Source organism: Silurus meridionalis, chromosome 4 (assembly GCF_014805685.1).
Source record: "Silurus meridionalis isolate SWU-2019-XX chromosome 4, ASM1480568v1, whole genome shotgun sequence".
NCBI lineage: Eukaryota > Metazoa > Chordata > Actinopteri > Siluriformes > Siluridae > Silurus > Silurus meridionalis.
In genome coordinates, this window is record NC_060887.1 from 11,240,420 (window position 1) to 11,252,385 (window position 11,966).

At 37.4% G+C, this 11,966-nt stretch overlaps 1 long non-coding RNA gene across 1 annotated transcript; it reads left to right on the forward strand.

The window, feature by feature from the left end:
• Nucleotides 1-538: 538 nt before the first annotated feature.
• On the forward strand, nucleotides 539-4,307 carry LOC124383907. Its single transcript, XR_006925298.1, has 5 exons — nucleotides 539-628; nucleotides 729-785; nucleotides 897-952; nucleotides 1,593-1,728; nucleotides 1,880-4,307. It is a non-coding gene; the product is annotated as an uncharacterized LOC124383907 (long non-coding RNA).
• Nucleotides 4,308-11,966: the final 7,659 nt, after the last annotated feature.

The following is an 11,966-nucleotide window of genomic DNA, read 5'->3' on the forward strand; positions in this document are numbered from 1 at the left end:
TAGTGGAAGACATCTCATCCTGATTCAGGAGAATGTTGGAAAAGAGAGGAAAAGATTGGGAAATAGAAAGAAGGATGTCATCATCACAAGGCTAAGAATTAGACACGCTGCCTCAAACCATAGTCTCTTTAGAATAGGTAAGCTTGAATCGGGTGAATGTGATAAGTGTGGGGAGCTGGAAACAGTGAGACACATTTTTATAAGTGTCCTGCATATGAAAGGGACAGGTTCCAGTTAATTCAGGAATTAGGGTGGATAGGAGTGGGTGAAATTTCTCTAAAGGTACTGTTGGGATGCGAGTATGGGCAATCGAGGACTCTAGAACTGTTATTCAAATACTTTAAAAAGACAGGAACTATATGTAACCAGGTTAAAAAGACAACGGGTTATTCATGTTATTTAGGCTTTGTGTTAAATGTGTGACACACAGTGTGTACTAATGCACTTTTCTATACACTGCTAAAAGGTTTCGCTGGCCCTTTAAGAAACGGAACTATAACGCAAAAGGGTTGTTTCCTTCCGGTGAAAAAAGGAACAGAGCGCAACATCTAATTGGTGCACGTGTATTTAGCCACAAAGAATGACCGATTTCTTTTGGGATATATCTCGTTTGGTGTGGAAAAGAAGCGTAAGTGATTAAATATCAGTGTAAGACTTTCTTATATAGTTTTGCGTATAATTTTATGTGGACCAGAGATATTGAGATGTGGTTACTCTGTTTAATCAAGAGGAGAGAAAGTGCTTCGTAAGCCCCATGTGTTTCTGGGTGAGCGGGAAGCATCAGAGTAAGTTTTGTTCACTGTTTATAATTCCACAAAATGGGTTCATTTGCCATGTACATGTACATGTATGTTTATTGAAATGGATTCTGTATTTTATTTCTTTAATGTGAGTAGAGAAGGAACGAGTCTGTAATATCCGGTGAGAGTATGTGCCAGAGTGGTGGTAAAAAGTAAGTTTGAGACATTGTAATTAATTTCATTCTCTCTATAAATTCATTGTTAAGTTATTTAATGAGATGTAATAATCCAGGTTTAAAGGTGAGAGCATGTAATGTTGTGTAATGATATTTGCACTGTTATCTGTATTATGCACTAATTACACACAATGTAATGGTATGAAGGATCGTATTTACATGTACTTTTCATGTTACTTAAGCAGCCTTATTCAGACTTCTGTGCAGATGTTATATTCATGTCTTTTTGTTTCCTAACAAAAAGGGCTGCTACCGTTGTCTATGTTCGTGGGTTTATGTTATGTCTATATTAGTTGGGTAAACAAAGAGTTTTGTTCATTACCGTTGTGACTTGGAACAATTATATTAGCACTGTGATAAGAGAAGTGGACTTTTTGTTTGTTAACCAGTTATTCACTAGTCCTACCTTTCTACCTCCATCTTCCCCAAAGTTTGCATAGTTAACGCTGCACTGCTTAACGTGCAGTCTGAAAGTAAAAGATCCCCGTTAACATATATTATCTGTGTCCGTGGTCATTATTAGTTCATCTCCCAGGCTACATATAGACAGATTTTAGGTTTTTAATTCCCTGTTTTTATTTTTTTCCCCTCCACTTGTGTTCGCTCCACACTCCAGATCAGTAGGTGGCGATAATGCACCTTTTCGTAGGTCTGCCAAACCGCCATAAAACACCACAAGAAGAAGAAGAAGAAGAAGAGGAGGATGGGGTGGAAAGGAGTGGGCGATATTTCTCTGAAGGTACTGTTGGGATGTGAGTATGGGCAATCAAGATCTCTAGAACTGTTATTTAAGTACCTTAAAAATACAGGGACTATAAAAATAATTTAGGTATGTATTTATTTATTTATTTAAAACTTTATTTTTTTTTCTTTCTCCCCTATTGTGTTCGCTCCACACTCCAGATCAGTAGGTGGCGGTAATGCATCTTTCGTTGGTCTGCCAAACCGTCTGAAAGAATTTAGCTGTGAGTCCAAACAGACCAAGATGGGGGCGTGTCGCTTCAGATTTTGGGATTCGGTAGAAATTTCTTCACTAACTGCAAGTTGATTCACTCAGAACAAGCTTGCACACCGATAAACATTACTAGATATCGGTCACAACAACAGAGAGGGACTTTCAACTCCCTCGGGAAATCGCTCGAACACCGTGGACCGCTGATCCAGCTCGGCCAGCAGCGAGACCCCTGCGCCAGCGCCTAGACCGTAAACAAAGGAGGGGGAAGCGAGGGAGCATTATGGCTAGACTAAGGCTTAATCCACATCAACAATCTCTCCCAAGCATATTCCTTGCTAATGTACGGTCTCTGGTGAACTAAATGGATGAACTGCTGCTCCGGATAACATCACACAAGCGGATTAAGGAATGTAATGTCATGATTTTTATTGATTTTCGGGGATCGCAGTGTTTTCCGGGCGGACAGGACGGCAGGGGTGGAGGTCTGTGTATTTACGTTAACAAATCAAAAACGCTTTTGCGAATTTCTGGCCGGAACTCGTCAGGGAGCTGCTGCAGGTTTTACTGAAATGATTGGTGGAACCCATTTGCTCATGGTGAACTCTATTATGTGCAAAAAACTGTTGAACTGGAACATTGGATTGGGTTGGAACATGGAAGGCAGTGGATTCCCCACCCAGTGAAACCCTTCACAAAAGTCCACCATGTGACTGCATCAGGCCAAAAGTCCAAAATCTCTATTCCTCCATTCCTGACTGAGAAGTGACATAATATTACTAAATAGATTTGGGCAATGACTGCTAATAAAAACACAAATAATTAACTTCAAATGAGTTTTTTTTAAATAACAAATACAGTTTCATTTAGTAAAAATGTAACAAAAAAACTCCATGACGAATCCCCCTAAAAACAAATTTAAATATAGTAATCAAATTTTTTCCCTCAGTATGTGGACAGCAGCAGAGTCACTGCACTACAACATACTTACATTTCTGTAGATTAGTTTTCAGAAATATTCATTCTTTTTACGAAATCTGTTATTTTCTCTATAAGAAAACACACATTTCATAAGAAACCATACTGATAGCAAATATCATATATAAAATTTACTACTTTTCACACAGGTTTAAACTCGTGAAATTTCTAATTTGTGTTTGTGAAATATATATATATATATATAATTTTCGCATTAATGTTCAAAAACTATTATCCAATTATGGAACTGATAATTATGATGCAAAACGAGTATGAAATTTGATCCAGAAATGTAAAAATAGACACATTAGAAGATTAAGAGCTTTAATTATATGATATGCAGACAATTAAGTTTCATTCTGTTGTACTGAACCTGTTTTTTTTTTTTTTTTTTCCTTCTTCTTATGTACAATGTGCCTCGATCATTAGAATAGTGCTTACAATTATTTTTTATTTAATTTTTTATTTTTGGTGAAGCTACAAAAAAATGTATTACCTCTGGTTTGACCTCCAGCAACTCCAGAGCGAAATGTACGCAGTTGTATTTAAGGAGATCATACTTTTTATTTCTCCTCAGTGCTGCACTCACTCGTTCTTGGAAATCATGGGGGATCCCCGCTACTTTTCGAAAAACGATGTATTTGTCGCCTTCATAGAACACGTTTTTTTTTTCTCTCGACACGCCTCCTATACCTGAAGGGGAGCGGGAGGATGTGTTGTTCTGCTGGAAAAAAAAAAAAAAAGATATGGTATTTAATGTTATATAGTATTATAAATAGTTGTTTGTTTTTCTATGTTTATTGTGATGCTACAGGAATGAAGGGGGCTGAGATAGACAGAAGCATTTGTCAGAGTTGTTGAATAGACAGAGTAGTTGTCATTTATATTAAACATTACATGAAGAGTTAGGGATTTACGTGTAAAATGGATGATGTTCTGGTCCACATCAGAAAAATAAACACCAGCATGATATCCAGTGGCTGACACCACGCATTGGCTGTGTCTTGGGACCAGGATCAGGTCTCCAATTTTAAGTTGTTCTTTCAGTTCCTGATCCTCTTGTTTGATGACTTTAAACCCTTCAGGTGTTTTTCCAAGGCCGATCCTAATCGTGCTCTACAAAAGAATTTACCCAACACAGGGAATATTGTCAGCTAAAAGTGTAAAACTGTGACTAAGGGTTGTGCATTAACACAAACATTCATAATATGTCTAATCATGTCTACTTATTTCTTTTAATGTATTTTATTTTAATACATATTTATTTAAACAAATCCTGCTTTAGATACGTAAACAACTACAGCAATAAAATGTTAAATTGTATAAATAATAAAATCTATAATGTAGCATTCTGTACTATCTTCTTAACATCAATAAAACAAAGTACATTTTCATACTGAATTTGAATTGTGTCTAAATTACTAGTTACTGCCAGTCTATTTGTGTGAGTTTGTGGTTTCAGGGGCTGCTGTAACTATAAAGACAGGGCTTGGTGAGTTTCCACACAACACACACACATTTACATGGCCGTAGTTTTTGCAGATTATAAACATTGTTGCAATTTTTGACCCTTCATAATATAATTATACAATTTAATTAAATTCATTTTAAACTGATTTATATATTAAAAATATGTGATTTTGTTTTTACAAATGTGTAAGAGTATTTTGAAATTTATTTATATTAAACAATTTAAAAGTTTTATCAGCCAGGATAAAAATAATAATCTACAATGGTTGTACCTCACTCTCCTGGGTGTTCTTCTGGAATATTTAAAGTATGCTCATTCTAAATAAAGTAGTAGTTCTGAATCAGAGTAGTGCAGTTGTGGGCCGTCAGTGCCAGCAAGTTCTTCTCTGCTGGCCTAAACACTATCAGAAGCACTGATCTACAATTAAAACCTAAATTCTAATATTTGTTCAATAAAATTGTATTAATTTATTCCCAACAATTTATTCTTTTTATTTCGTAGAGTTTCTCTTGACTGCACTGCTTCCAGTATGTGGATGTTAGATTTTTCTTTTTCTATTTGCTGCCATGTCAATCTAATCTGCCCAGAGCCTTCAGAATCAGTAGTGCTGGCTGATTATATTAGCGATGGGTCTGTTTCTTTAACCAATCAGATTTCAAATTTGCCTTACAGGGCAGCTAGCTGGCCCAGACTAGCATCAGCATTTTTCTGTCCTCTGATTGGTTCGTCAGAGCGAAACTGTTACAGCCAAGTTCCACTGGCAAAACACGTCTGTAGCGATCTGCACACATTAATACCTCAGTTAGACTGAGAAATTGATTTGGTCTCGGACGTTCTTAAAAATACATTTTCAAGAAAAGCTAGACATCTAGAAAAGCTAGATCGCCCAACCCTGAAGCTAGCTAGCTTGTCTCAGCCCAGGAAAGGGTTTGTTCGCTACCTTCAGACCAGTAAATACGAGCGGTACCATTGGCTTACAGCCTCTGAAGAGCAGTGCGCATTACGAGTAAGCATCTCTGGACAGTAAGTTGTATTTTATTTACATTTTTAATGTTTTTGTCATGTTATTAGACAAATATTGATATTAAACTGCTCCAGATGATGTAGGTACACAGTTGCGGTTGTAGTGTAAAGGTTTGGAGCTTGCTTTAGTAAATTGTTATTCACCCTCCATATGTGAAATGTCTCTCTCTGTAATGAAACACGTTGTTATATTGCGTTTTTGTATAGTATTGATGGTTTCTATAATTGTGACATGATAGTGGTGGTATTAAGAGGTGTGTTAAATCAGGTAAGTCCCCACTGAAGGCCCAGGTACCAAATGCACGGCCCGTCACTGGAGTAGTGTTAACACAACAAAGAACACAGACACTCAACATTGCTGTTGTTCAACACCTTCAATGTAGAATCTATATGGAAATATTACTTATGTTGTAAATGACATTAGAAGTATGTTTTAAATACCGACAGCAACATCTCATTACAAACAGCAACATCTAATTACAAACAATATGAACACGATGAATTTAAAGTACACTTAAGTAAAAACAGTATACTTTACCTTAAAATTGAGGTTTCATCGTTTTGCTTCTCTTTCAGGTAACTGAAAAGGAAAACAGCACTAAAGTAAATAAATGCATTGAAGTTTTCATGTAGGAGTAACACATCAAAATGTAACTGCTGGCAAAACCCACATCCTCTCCTTATGCTGCTACTACCACCAACAACAGAGGTAATAAAATGACCATTAACCATTTTTTTTTTTGAGGCAGTACAAATGTAGCTAAATGTAATGTAACATTAATGCAACTACTCCTTAATGTTAAATAACTCTGGATTTTTATTATTAAATTTATAAATGTAAAAAGAAATGTTTGCTTGTTGCTCTAACATAAATACATTTTAATTTGTCAGCTCATGAAACCCACACTGAACATTTGTCTGCATAAACACACAAACCTGCAAACACGAAATACATTTCTACACATATAATGTAGTATATGTAATAAACTCAAATATCAATACAAGGGGAGTCTCAGTTCACAACTATATTGCTCAAGTTTCAAGGTAATGTTGATGAGGAGATGCTGCCTGTCCTTTAACACACCACATGAATCTCCTCTCCACCATTCTCATCTGTGGATCATGTTCTAAAAATAACAAAAACAAAGCAAAATGCAAGCACAATCTTTAAATTGCACATAGTTTAAATATTCTTGTTCTGTATAAAATACATTTTATTATTTAAATTTTTAAAAATGCTTACCTATGTGTTTTCTGACCAGATGTCTTACACCTTTTTTCCATGGCCAGTGTGTCAATGTCTGGTTTTGGGTCTTGCGCTGAGGCAATCCGTAGAACATCATGGAGGTTGTCATCAGTGATGCGTGATCTGTGCTTGGTCTTGTTTAGATTCATGATTGAAAACATCTGCTGGCACAGATAGGTGCTCCCAAACATAGACAGAACACGGGCAGCATGAAGTCGAAGCTGTGGCATCAAACCAGGGGGCAGGTGATGGTAAAAATCCTGGATTGCAGCATCCTGGAACTTTGCTCTCAGGCCACCATCGCTTTGAAGCTCTATCAACTCCGTCTGAAGATGTTGGGGTGCAGTGCAGACGTCGGTGGTGAAAGGATTGACAAAGATGGCAAAGCCTGAGTGCTGTCCTCTAAAGTCAGAGAAGCACCAATCAAACTTATTAATTAACTGGCTCAGTTTGGTAGCTAGCTGAGTACATGAAAAAGTACCAGGAAATGCAGCTGAGATTCTCTGACAAACAGGAAAGCGGTCAAGATTGTCCTGTTTCACTTGAAACATCCACAAATCAAGTGTACGCTGGAAAGTGGTGATCATGTCAGACATCTGGGTGATGACTTGCAGTTTCTGATTCAGTTGGGCGAGATGCTCAGTTATGTCCAGAGGTGGTAAGTAACGAAGTACAAAAACTGATTTTTTAGGTATCAGTACTTTACTCCACTATATACTTTTTACTTTTATTCATTACATTTTTACACATATCTGTACTTTTTACTTCTTACATTCTCAAAACAGACTCGTTACTTTAGTTTTAATCCATTGATTTGGTGAAATGTTTTATTTTATTTTTACTGCATGCCAATTTCAGCCGAACAACTGATTTCCTGTCATTGCATGTCTTTTTCGATCTATTGGTTTAGAAAGTACTTTCTCTCACTCACCACAGATGTAAACTAGTTTACGGCGCTAAGAATCAGCAGGCAGAAGGCAGTAAGAAGTTTAGGGTTAATGTGGATGAGACAGAGGGAGTCAGTGACTTAAACATGACTGGGATCAGACACATTCCTGATCATCATCATGTGTGTGTGTGTGTATGTACACTGCAATCAAAATTAGAGAACAATTTATAAACAATTGAAAAATTCTGAAATAATGTCATCTTCACTGCTCAACAATTGAAGGAGTTTTTGTCCTGTCTATACCATGCTACCAGAACACCTTTTCCACCAAAAAAAGTAAGGCATTAAAAAAAAAACATTATTTTGCAGAAAACACACTGATCAAAATTAGAGAACACTTTCAGATACCTCCCAGTTATTGGTGTTAATCTGGTACCTGGTTCTAATTTCCTTGAATATCTGTCTACCCCTATTTAACTGGCAGCCTAACTTCCAGTTTCACTGACTCTGCAAGATGGTGGGCCGTTCTAAAGTGACTGAAAGCCTCCGGCAGCAGGTTGTCCAGATGAATGCCAAAGGGATGACCCTATCAGCAATAGCAAGACAGGTTGGTCGTTCCAAATCTGTGATTGCAAGAATATTTAATCTTTACAACATCACAAACTCATTCAAGTCCGCCAAGAAGGCTGGTCGTCCACGGAAGACAAATACAAGAGAGGACTGGATACTGCGGAGGATCTCAACGGGCAATCATTTCCACACTGCAGCTGGAATTGCTCACTAGTTCAGCGCTGAACAGGGTAAGGATCTGTCTCGTCATACAGTGTCTCGACGTTTAAGAGCACTTGGACTGAAAGCCCACTCTGCAGTGACCAAACCTCTCATTAGCAGAAAGAATCAAAAGGCTAGACTAAGCTTTGCTGAGGAGCATGTTGTGTGGACAGAGGAGAACTGGTCCAACTGGGCCTCTTATACAGCTACATGGCAGAGTGAATGCAAATGTTTATCAGAACCTTCTTCAACAACTTATGGTTCCATCCATGCATTCATCACCCAATCAGCCCGCAGTGTTCATGCAGGACAACGCTTCATGTCACACAGCAAAACGGATAAAGCAATTCCTTGAAATTGAAATAACGACAAATGACAAATAATGACATGGTCTGCCCAGAGTCCTGATCTCAACCCAATAGAGAACCTCTGGAAAATCCTTGGTGACAAAGTTATGGCCAAGAAACCCACTACAGTCACCGAACTGTGGAAGAGACTGGAAGAAGAGTGGACCAAAATCACACCAGAGCAGTGTGAGAGACTAGTGCTGTCCTGTGGCCGCAGATGTGCTGAAGTCATTCAGAGCAGAGGCCTGTACACTTCCTACTAATTGCTGACTGTTGTAACCGTCAGAAAATTAAATTGTAATCTTTTTCCATGCTACAGACATTGTTGTTCTCTAATTTTGATCAGTGTGTTTTCTGCAAAATAATTTTTTATTTTTTTTTTAAATGCCTTAGTTATTTTGTGGAAAAGGTGTTCTGGTAGCATGGTATAGACAGGACAAAAACTGTTGAGCAGTGAAGATGACATTATTTCAGAATTGTTCAATTGTTTATAAATTGTTCTCTAATTTTGATCGCCAGTGTATATGTATATTTGGCTGTCAAAATTAAAATTATTTCAAACGGCACGAAATTTTATTAACGCGCTATCAATTCAGCACGCATTTCTGTTTCACCATTTTTATAAAAAATGTAAATACATAAATTACTAAATTAAAAAAAGGCGAAATTTAAACCTTTGGTAAAAAATACATTTATCCACGACGTCCTTTCTTTACTTAGATATAAAATAAATAAATAAACTCCAGATAAAAATATTTTTAATCAGTAAACAGTAATCAGATTTATTTATGCGCCAAGTCTCAAATCAAACACCAAAATCCGCCATGATTCACACAATTAACCCTCTAGGTGGCGTTTTGTGGTTTTCCCCTCATAATGGTGACACAAACTTAAATTACTGTCTTTATTGATGGTACAGATAAAAACAATACATCATTCAAATCTGTAAAATGTCTATAATTTTATATATATTTAAGCTTCCTGACTTGACTTGAAGAGGTGCAGTCTCTCCGGTATCACCTCATTAACTGGAAACAAAGCAAAGGCTTTTAATGCACTCTCTGCACTGATAAAGCCTTTACATTTAATCACTGTACATATGCTTACATACATATCACATGCTGTGAAAATGATACATGTTTAACACCTCCAAGCTGCCAGTTTTGGGCACCGGAGCAAGCCCTTAACTCACTACTGCTCATTTAGTAAATTAGATCATTAAGAGTCGCTCGGGATAAACACTTCCAAGTCAAGAGGCTTTTATTATCATTTCTACTATACACAGTGGTACACAGTACACAGTAAAAACGAGACAACATTCCTTCGGAACCCTGGTGCTACACTAAACAACAACAAGCTACATGAAGTGCATCAAATGCAACCTAGTGCAAACAGTGCAGACCAAAAACAATACAGACAGACAGTGCAGACAGAAAAACACAAGACAAGACACAAAACCTGAGAAGACTACTGTATACTCTGAATATACAGTACTGTATGAGGAAACTGTAAAAACTATACCCGGGAGTGAATATAAACAGACACAATGTTGTGCAAAAAACAGCAGCAGTCAAGAGGTGCAAAAGACAGCATGTAAACAGTATAGTAGAATAACAGTATAGTGTAATAAGAAACAGTAAAGGTGCAACAAACAGCATGTAAACGGTATAATAGAGTCAAAGGTGCATAAAACCGATGAGGTTTCCTCAGCCTTCTCATGAAGTAGAGACGCTGCTGGGCTTTCTTGGTGATGGAGCTGGGGGGTATTCCAGAAAGCAGGTTATGTGACATACCTGGGTATGTTTAAGGGTAAGTTCGTGGATAACCTCAACTTTCAGTTCCAAAAACGGTGGTAACTTTCTGGGTATGTATGTAACCATAGCAACTGACTCTCTGAAGATAACCTGCTCGGAAACATGTTATGTTTCAGTGTAACTTCGGCGTGCCCTTTTGATGAGGATCCTTTGGACGTAGAAGCACAAATTATATGAGGTTTTTTTCGTCGGGAGAGGGTTATAACACCGCGTATTGATGTTTGCATACCCTAATGAATATTTGAAAGAGCGTTATCGTTTCTCAAAAGATTCGTTAGTTTATTTAACACGTCTTTTTAAAACGCATATCGCAAATGTGACAAACCGCGGTTCTGCCCTTAGCGCAGAAAAAAAATTTTGTACAGTGTGGGCGATTCAGAGCATGTGGGAAAGGCGACTGTGTGTAAAGCCGTTCGTACAGTATGTCTGGCACACATATATATATATATATATATATATATTTTTTTTTTTTATATATATATATATTTTTTTTTTTATATTTAGTCATTATTTATATCTATACATGTATTCATTATGCGCACACACACTTCATACTTCCATAACTTTCTGTTTCAGGGTTTCCAAATGTAATTGGGTGCATTGATGGCACTCACATTCCTAATAAAGCTTCACCAATAAATGAGGGAGACTGTGTTCATAGGAAATCTATTCATAGCATCAATGTGCAGGTAACAACTTAATTTTTTCCCTTCTTAAAATCATTGAAGTCATTACTTTTTCCACTAACTAGGTAATATGTGAGGCAACCCAAATCATTACCAATGTTGAGGCAAAATGGCCAGGATCTGTGCATGATGCAAGAATTTACCAGACATTTCAGCAGGGTATGTTTTGCTTTATACAATTGTTTTTTTTTTCCTTTTTACTACATTTGTGTTGTACATTTCAATCATTACAGGACAGTACAATGGTGACTTGCTGGGGGACAGAGGATACTTTTGTCTGCCCTATTTAATGACACCCTACCCTGAACCTGAGCCTGGACCACAGACACGGTTTAACCTGGCTCACAGCCGAACACGGGCCAAGGTGGAGATGACTATAGGGATCCTCAAATCTCGGTTTCAGTGTCTGCGTGGGCTCCGGGTTAGTCCAGAGAGGGCATGCAACATTATAGTAGCGTGTGTTGTGCTTCAAAATATTGCCACTATAAGAGGAGAGAGCCACCCTCCTTGTATTGAGGAAGATGGCTCAGAGGAACACCTACAGATTTTAGAGGCCAACAGAGACAGAAGACTTTTGAGAGACAGGGTCTGTCAAAATCACTTTTATTAATTTTTTTCACTGGTCTGCCAGGCAGTTTATTTCTTTATTTCCTGAAAAACAATCAAATAAAATTCAATAAAATGTTTTTTTATATTGCTTTTTTCACTCACTCACACTCACTCACACTCACTCACACTCACTTTTAACATGCAACAGATTATTATTCAGACGAGTTCTCACCTTAAGGCGATGCTCCAGTAATTTAATTTCCA